Raw genomic sequence first — 10,152 nt, forward strand, 5'->3', positions numbered from 1 at the left:
GCCGCCGGCAGGGGCAGCTCACTTGGCAGAGATGAGAGGGTGGAATAAAGAGTGAAGGCATTTCCAGTGTGGGCTCCCATAAATGACTTCCACAGATGAACCCTGAGGCCAATCTTGGGTCTGGAGTGCAGGTCAAAGGGGCAGAGGGGAGGCAGGAAGAGGTTCCCTGGGAGGCTTGGTGGATGACAGAGAAACACACACAGAGACAAGGAAAAGCCTTGAAGCCACAGTTTGAAAAACAAGGTTGCAGATTTGGTGGTCACACAGGACAGGAAGCAGGCAGGGTTTCATATATCTACACTTCTCTTTGCATTCACCTTTGCATTTATCTATATATCTAACCACATCCATCCACCCATCTATCCATCTATGCACTTATCCACCCATCCATGAAGGTATTTATGCATGCATGCATCCATCAATTCAAGTATCCACTTATCCACTTATCCATCTATCCATCCATCCACCTACTCACCTACTCATCTACCTAACCATCGATCCAACCCTTCAAGGATTCTTCCATTCATCCATTCAAGCATTCTTCCATCCATCCATTCAATCATCTACTTAACCATCCATCTATCCATTCATCAATCCATCCATCCACCTACTCATGTACTCATCCACATAACCATCCATCCATCTATTCAAGCATCCATCCATCCATCCATCCATCCAGCCAGCCAGTCAGCCAGCCATTCAATCATCCACTTATCCCTCCATCTATCCATCCATCAATCCATCCATCCACCTACTCACATACTTATCCACGTAACCATCCATCCATCTATTCAAGCATCTATCCATCCATCTATCTGGCCATCCATTCACTCATCCACCAAACAATTCATCCACCCATCCAGCCATCCATTCATTCCATCATCCATCCATCCATCCATCCATCCATCCATCCATCCATCCATCCATCCATCTATCCAGCCATCCATTCACTCATCCACCAAACCATTCATCCACCCTCCCATCTACATACCCAGCTATTCATCAACACATCTATTCACTGATCCTTCCATCCACCCACCTACCCATCCAGCTAACCATCCACATACCCATTCAAACACCCACTCATCCCTCCATTCATCCATTCATCTACTCATCCACCAAGCCACTCATCCATCCTTCCATCTATCCACCCACCTATTCATCAACACATCTATTCACTGGTTCATCTGTCCATCTCCCTATCTATCCATCAATCTGTCTATCTATCTACCTTTCCACCTATACATCCACCCAAACACCTGTGCATCCATGTATGCATCTACTCATCCATCTCTCCATCCATGCACCTGAGTACCCATCTACTCAGCCATTCACTCATCCATCCATCCACGCATCCACCTATCCATCCATCTATCCATCTACCAATCCACGCAAATATCCATCCAAACACCCATCTATCCCTCCCTTTCATCTACCAATTCACCATCCATCCATGCATCTATCCATTTGTCCATTTTTCCATCCATTTATCTATCCATCTATTCACCCGCCCCTCCCTCCCTCCTTCTCACTTTCCCTCAGTTCCTGCAGATGGACACCTAGCCATCTCTAGACGTCCGTGGGGCCATGAGCCCATATCAGTCATGCACAGCTTGCTGTTTTGTAGCCAGATAATCATGAATGGGTGGCAGAGTACCTACAGCAGGGTGGGAAACCTAGACCCACTGGAATTGGGCACATTTGTGGGAATGTCCCTGGAGTCCTTCCTTTGTGTTTCATTTCTTAGAGGACTCAGGGATTGCAGCACCTGCATTATTTATCAAGTCTCTCTGATGCTGGCCTCTGCTCAAGGGAGTTAGGATAAACTTCAGCAGTGAGTCTGTGGAAAGCCTTTAACTCAGAGCCACACACAGATTAAGACACTGGTCTTAATTGAGACCTTAAATAATAACTATTATGTGAAAATAGATCAAAGCAATATCTCTGCTCTGCAACATATTGAGAGGTGAAAATTGCACATTATGTTTTCTAAAGATACAAACACTATTTTCCATTGGGCAGAATAAAATCTAGAAAGCAAGACCAAGTCTGAGGTCTGCTTGAAGAAGCCAGATAATGATGCAGATTTATGTGCCCAAACCGGGACCCCAGACCTTATCTATTCACACTGCTCCCCACTATGCCAGACTAGAATAATTCCAATGTGCTACTTGCTGGGGGTCCAGGAGGGGAAACCGAAGCTGATTCATCCCTAGAATATCAGGGCCGTAATCTAGTTGCAAGCATAGACTTTGAGGATGAATGTCTTGATATCTGAATTTTACTTCTGCTGTTTATTAGCAGTGCATTGGTGAACATGTCACCAATCTGATTGACAGTTTCTTGTACAATGACAGCACTCATTCTTACTATGAGGTTGGGGACAGATTTGGTTTTGAGACAGTCTTGCTCTGTCTCTTTCTTCCTGGCTGGAGCACAGAGGCTTGATCTCAGTCCCTGAAACCTCTGCCTCCTGTGTTCAAGCAATTAATTCTCCTGCCTCAGCCTCCTGCGTAGCTGGGATAATAGTAGCCACCCACCACCACGCCTGGCTTATTTTTGTATTTTCAGTAGAGACAGATTTCGCCATGTTGGCCAGGCTGGTCTTCTACTCCTGATCTCAGGCGATCCGCCTTCCTTGGCCTCCCAAAGTCCTGAGATTACAGGCGTGAGTCACTGCGGCTGGCTGGCGCAGATTTTTTTAAAGTGCCTGCAAAGCACCTTCCACGTGGAAAGGGCTCCACAAATGTAAATTTCATTCCTGCCCCTAAAGAGGGAATTCTTGGCAAGACACCCCATTCCCTGACTGGTGCACTGAGCCTGCCAATGTCCAGTAAGTGGTGGGAAATAAGACCCGCCACTGGGACCCTGCACTGCACCAAGGTGCTGAGCTGTTGGGGAGATAAAGCCAGAGAAGCCAGATGAGGTCTACTAAGCCAGCTGACTCACCAGGAAAAAGATCTACAAAGACCTCTCATGTACCTGGAACTAAATTCTGAACCTATGCAAGAATTAAAAAAAAAAAAAAGGTCTAGAGACAACAGATGCTGGAGAGGATGTGGAGAAACAGCAACAATTTGACACTGCTGGTGGGAGTGTAAATTAGTTCAGCCATTGTGGAAGACAGTGTGGTGATTCCTCAAGGTCCCTAGAAATAGAAATTCCATTTGACCCAGCGATCCCATTACTGAGTGATGTCTCAGATTCTCATGGGGGATTTTTTTCCCGTGCTCTTGGTTTTGCTCAAGACCCAGGACCTGATTTTGGCTGGTGCAAAAGGCACAAGAGTTACCAAGATTAGGAGGAACATGATTCAGAGCTGAAAGGGAACGTAAGAAACCCTGCCCAGAGGCTGAAGAGTCAGCAGGTGTTGATTTAAAACACAGCACATTCTTAGCATCGGGTGATGTGCCTGCAACTGAATAATTGAATGATAGGAAGCTGTGGGTGTTTTCATGTCTTTTTCAATATCTTTTTTTGTTGCTTTTTTTGAGATGGAGTTTCGCTCTTGTTGCCCATGCTGGAGTGCAATGGTGCGATCTCGGCTCACCGCAACCTCCGCATTCTGGGTTCAAGCGATTCTCCTGCCTCAGCCTCCTGAGTAGCTGGCATTACAGGTGTGGGCCACCATGCTGGGCCAACTTTGTGTTTTTAGTAGAGACGGGGTTTCTCCATGTTGATCAGGCTGGTCTTGAACTCCTGACCTCAGGTGAGCTAAACCGCCTCAGACTCCCAAAGTGCTGGGATGACAGGTGTGAGCCACTGCACTGGGCTGTCTTTTTTCAATATCCTAATGGCAAAGTCATGGTAGCAAGTGAGAGTGCCCACACAGCAAAACTGTTCCTGTGGGTGGGAAACGTTTCCAGGATGCCTTGGAGCTGAACAGGTGGTGAATGATGGTGCTGGCACTGCAGAGAAGTACTCAGTAAGCACTGCAGAGAAGTACTCAGCAAACACTGCAGAGAAGAACATGGTAAGCACTGCAGAGAAGCACACGGTAAGCACTGCAGAGAAGAACACGGTAAGCACTGCAGAGAAGCACATGGTTAGCACTGCAGAGAAGCACACGGTAAGCACTGCAGAGAAGAACACGGTAAGCACTGCAGAGAAGTACACAGTAAGCATTCCAGGTGAGAGGAAGGAAACAAGGCCAACTGTGGTGGCTTATGCCTGTCATCCCAGCGCTTTGGCAGACTGAGGCAGATGGATCACAAGGCCAATAGTTCTACACCAGCCTGAACAACATGGTGAAACCCCATCTCTACTGAAAATACAAAAATTAGCCAGGCATGGTGGCATGTGCCTGTAATCTCAGCTACTCGGGAAGCGGAAGCAGGAAAATTGCTTAACTCAGGAGGTGAGGTTGAGGTGAGCCAAGATCACACCATTGCACTCCAGCCTGGGGGACAGAGTGAGATTGTCTAAATAAATAAATAAATAAAAGAAAGCTAAGCAGTGTAGTGGTGAGAATAAGCACACATTCACCCATATGTGTGAAGCTCTCCTTCTTCAAAGCCAGGTCACCCAGCTTTGAACACTATTGCATGTCCTGGAACCCATCCAGTCCTGGAGATGCACAGATGGGCAAACCATGGCCAGACACTCACTCTCATGTTACTTAGCATCTAACAGGGAAAGCAGAAATTTAAACAAAACTGTGACCTAAAAGCAGTGCTGTGGTCAGAGCAGTGGTGAGCAGGTAAGGCTTCTAGAGGCTTAGAATGTGATCAGCTTGCATCAGGCAGGGACACAGATGTGAATCCTTAAGGTGAAGTGACAGGTGAGCTGGCAGCTGAAGAATAATGACAGCAGCACAAAGTGCAGGCAGAAGGAGGTTTGTGTGGCAAGTGTGGCACATGCAAAGGGCCTGTGGTCAATGGAACTGAGCATCCCAGAGGGCCCAGTGAGGAGGGAAAGAGAAAATCAGGCCCAGTGTGGCATGGAGGGGAATGAAGTGAGGAAACAGTCAATCCTCAACCTTGAAAAGGGCCCTTTTGGTGGCTCACACCTGTAATCCCAGCACTTTGGGAGGCTGAGGTGGGTGGATCATGAGGTCAAGAGATCGAGACCATCTTGGTCAACATGGTGGAACCCCATCTGTACTAAAAATGCAAAAAATTAGCTGGGCACGGTGGCACGTGCCTGTAATCCCAGCTACTCAGGAGGCTGAGGCAAAAGAATTGCCTGAACCCGGGAGGCGGAGGTGGCGGTGAGCCGAGATCGCGCCATAGCACTCCAGCCTGGGTAACGAGAGCGAAACTCCGTCTCAAAAAAGAAAAGAAAAGGTCCCTTTGACCATCCCCAGGAGCCAGCCTTGCTTGCCATGTGCATTGTACTGGGTGCCTCTGCTTGCTCTGCATCTCACAGATCCTGGCTCTGATCCCACAGTGCTGTTGCTTCCACTTACATACCCATTGCTAATGGAATTGTTTCTCGGAGTGATTAATTGCAACGTTCATTCCATCTGAGCTCATAAGAGTCTGCTGGGTTGCCCCAAAGAGGGTAGCTAAAGGAACTAAAAACCAAATCTTTCCTTGAAAAGAATCCAGTGACACGACCTGGGTCCACCTCTCTGAGGTTGGATAGCTTCTCTGTTAGTCTTAGCTGCTTGTAGGCATGGTCCTGCTGCATACACAATGTGTATCTTTCTCTTTTCTTTTTCTTTTTTTGAGATGGAGTCTCCTTCCGTCATCCAGGCTGCAGTGCAGTGGCTCCATCTCAACTCACTGCAACTTCTGCCTCCCGAGTTCAAGCAATTCTGTGCCTCAGCCTCCCAAGTAGCTGGGATTACAGGCATGTGCTACCACACTTGGCTAAATTTTTTTAAGACTGAGTCTCACTTTATCGCCCAGGCGGGAGTGCAATGGTGTAATGTCGGCTCACTACAACCTCCACCTCCCAGGTTCAAATGATTCTCCTGCCTCAGCCTCCTGCATAGCTGGGATTACAGGTGCACACCACCACGCCCAGCTAATTTTTGTATTTTTAGTGAAAATGGGTTTTCCCTGTGTTGGCCAGACTGGTCTCAAACTCCTGACCTCATGCCTCAGCCTCCCAAGTAGCTGGGATTACAGGTGTGTGCCACCACTCCCGGCTAATTTTTGTATTTTTTTTTTAAGACCGAGCCTTGCTCTGTCATCCAGGCTGGAGTGTAGCGATGCGATCTCGGCTCACTGCAACCTCCTCCACCTCCTGGGTACAAGCAATTCTCCTGCCTCAGCCTCCCAAGTAGCTGGGATCACAAGCATGTGCTACCATGCCCAGCTAGTTTTTGTATCTTTATTTTTAAGACTGAGTCTTGCTTTATTGCCCAGGTTGAAGTGCAATGGCACAACCTCAGCTGACTACAACCTCTGCCTTACAGCTTCAAGCAATTCTCGTGCCTCAGCCTCGTGAGCACCTGGGATTATAGGCATGTGCCACCACGCCTGGCTAATTTTTCTATTCTTAGTAGAGATGGGGTTTCATCATCTCTAAGCTGGTTTGGCCGGGCTGGTCTTGAACTCATGACCTCATGTGACCTGCCCACCCCAGTCTCCCAAAGTGCTCCCCTTGGACTCTGCCTGTCTTTCTCTTTATATGTAGATGTTTCCCTCTCCTGGTGGGAGGTTCTCAGTGCCTGTGTCCCAATCTATGACCCTAGAGGTAGAGATGTCCCCAGCTGCCTCCCTTACTTCTGCCAAAATGGTGTCCTGTGTCCACCTGTTCCAGCTACTTGGCTCACTTTGACCCAGACCCTCAGAGATGACACCCTCCCTCATCAGGCTCCCTGATCCCATCAAGTGTCCAAACCCTATGCGGCAGGTACGATCCTGATCCCTGGAGATATTCTAATTCTTAGGACAAAGAGCAACTTGCAGATGGGATCCAGGTACGGATCTTAATGACATTGTTTGAATTCTCCACGGAATCACAACGGGGGTCACCAGGCTTTTAAGAGAAGAAGGGAGATATTTGACCACAGAAATAGGGAATGTGAGGCTGGAAGCAGAGCTCAGAGTGATATGCCTTAATGGTGGGGTCACAGCCAATGAGATAAAAACAGCAGGTGCCTTCTAAAACCCCAAAAGCAAGGATGAATGCTCTGCTAGAGATTTTGCAGACACTGCAATCCTCCCAACACCTTGTTATGAAAACAGTGCAGTCCATTTCAGACTCCTGACCTACAGAAATACAGGTAAGAAAATAAACGTGTTGTTTTCAGTGTTGGCGATTTGTTGCCACAACAACACACACATCCTCACAGCCCACTCAGGAACGAGGCTCCCTCCCTTCTAAACAGCATGTATCTGCAGTATGTGACGAGCATGAATACAGGTGTCACCATGTATATTTCTGGTTTTTTGTTGTTGCTGTTGTTTTTAGAGATGGGGTCTCACTATGTTGCCCCGTCTTGCTTTGAATTCCTGGTCTCAAGCAATCCTCCTGCCTTAACCTCCCAAAGTGCTAGAATTACAGGCATGAGCAAGTGTCCCCGCTTTATATCTTTTTTTCTTTCTTTGACAACCTGTGTCTTTTTTTTTTTTTTTTTTTTTTTTATGAGACAGTCTCACTCTGTCGCCCAGGCTGGAGTGCGATGCCATGATTTCAGCTCACTGCAACCTCCGCCTTCTGAGTTCAAGCAATTTTCCTGCCTCGGCCTCCCAAGTAGCTGGATTATAAGTGCCCGCCAGCACACCCGGCCAATTTTTGTATTTTCAGTAGAGACAGGGTTTCACCATGTTAGCTCAGGCTAATGTCAAAGTCCTGGTCCCAAGCGATCCTCCTCTCTCAGCCCCTTGAGTAGCTGGGGTTCCATACATGAGCCACTGCACCTGGCCTTTGAATACTTCCTAGAAGTAAGTTATTGGTCTGTTTCTGTGATTCTGCTCACTCCTTTCCCCACAGCCTCTATCCTCCTCCTCCTCCTCCTTTTTTTCCACCCCCCCGCCATGCTTCACCCTTTCTATGAGAGTGTCAGCATCCATGCACCAAAGTGTGAATGAGGCTCAGTCTTGGATGGAAACGGAGCTCCCATCTACACTTTCTGTTGTTATGCATTCGGGGTGGGGGGATGGGCAAGCATGTCACAGAAAATATTTAGGGAAAGTTATAGATGATAGTCTCAAACATGTTGGAAGGCCGAGAAGGTTTTATTGGGGCAGGCTGAAGGCAGCTGCTCATTAACATTAGCATAGGAAAAAGGGAGAGCCGATCAAAGACCTCACCCAACACGCATTTCTCTCCACTCTCACTGGTCACTCATGTGAATTTTGTTCTGGGTGCTCCCCTCTGGGGAAGGTCAAAGGGGAATTACCTGTTAATAGTGTTTACTCTGAGCCCCAGAACCTAAAGCTTCTATTGCTTGTAAAATCATTACTGGGTATATATCCAAAGGCTTATAAATCATTCTACTTACTATAAGGACACATGCACATGAATGTTCATTGCAGCATTGTTTACAATAGCAAAGACCTGGAACCAACCCAAATGCCCGTCGATGATAGACTGGACAGGGAAAATGTGACACATATCCACCATGGAATACTATGCAGCCATCAAAAATGATGTGCTGGGTATATATCCAAAGGATTATAAATCGTTCTACTCTAAGGACACATGCACACAAATGTTCATTGCAGCACTGTTTACAATAGCAAAGACCTGAAACCAACCCAAATGCCCATCGATGATAGACTGGACAGGGAAAATGTGACACATATACACCATGGAATACTATGCAGCCATCAAAAATGATGAGCTGGGTATATATCCAAAGGATTACAAATTGTTCTACTCTAAGGACACATGCACACGAATGTTCATTGCAGCACTGTTTACAATAGCAAAGACCTGGAACAAACCCAAATGCCCATCGATGATAGACTGGACAGGGAAAATGTGGCACATATACACCATGGAATATTATGCAGACATGAAAAACAATGAGTTCATGTCCTTTGTAGGGACATGGATGAACCTGGAAACCATCATTCTCAGCAAACTGACACAAGAGCAGAAAATCAAACACCGCATGTTCTCAGTCATAGACGGGTGTTGAATAATGAGAACACATGGACACAGGGAGGGGAGCACTACACACTGCGGTCTGTTGGGGGGAAATGGGGGACGGACAGTGCGGGGTGGGGAGCAGGGGAGAGATAGCATGGGGAGAAATGCCAGATATAGGTGAAGGGGAGGAAGGCAGCAAATCACACTGCCGCGTGTGTACCTATGCAACTATCTTGCATGTTCTTCACATGTATCCCAAAACCTAAAATGCAATTTAAAAAAACTCACTCTTTTAACCACGTGAATTATCCACAAGTGTATTGACTTAGAGCCTCTGTTATAAATAAACGTGTGGATGGACAGAGGGTCTGGGTCTATGGTTGCATTTTGCCCTCTGAAAGCAGCCATTGGCCATCCCCAGCTCACTTGTATCACTGTAACGGTGTGAGAATGTGTTCAATCATGTCCTTGACTCAGGGTCTGCAGGGCAGACTTCCTCAGGTGCTGGGACCCACGTCTCGACTTTTCTGAGCTCTTGGAGCTGATGTTACAGGTGACCATCCTCCCTTTCAATCACCTTTACTTTCTACCATTCCCCCCATGATGGTCGGCCCCACCTCAGGCGATTCCCTAATATCCCCAGTGTCCGTTACCACGTCTGTGCCCCCCTTCAGCACCAGCTTCTGTGCTCATGGCTTCTCATGGTCTATACCTACAAACTTTGACCATTGCCCTTGAATTGCTGGGTTTGCTCTTTCCTGGGACCTCAAAAAGCTGGAGGAGGACAGGGGTTTTCCTTTCTCCTCTTTGCTGTGGTATGATCCCCCCACCACACACTCCCTTCCCACGCAGGCCTGGAGAGTCCGCCTAAGTATTCCACTTGCATGACTGCATGACAGGGCTGCATATCTTTGTGAGTCATAAAAAGCGATGTGCATGCCCTCACCCTGAAAATCTAGCAAAAGGATCTTATTTAGAAGAAGGGTCCTGGCAGACATATTTAAGTGAAGGTTCTTGAGATGAGATCATCTTAGAGGTGGAGGGGGGCTCTAAATCCAATAACTAGTGTCCTTATAAGGAGAGAGAGATTTGTAGGCACAGAGGAGAAGGTCTTGTGGAGATGAGGCAGGGAATGGAGTGATGTGGCTACAAGCCCAGGAC

This window comes from Callithrix jacchus, chromosome Y (genome assembly GCF_049354715.1).
Source record: "Callithrix jacchus isolate 240 chromosome Y, calJac240_pri, whole genome shotgun sequence".
NCBI lineage: Eukaryota > Metazoa > Chordata > Mammalia > Primates > Cebidae > Callithrix > Callithrix jacchus.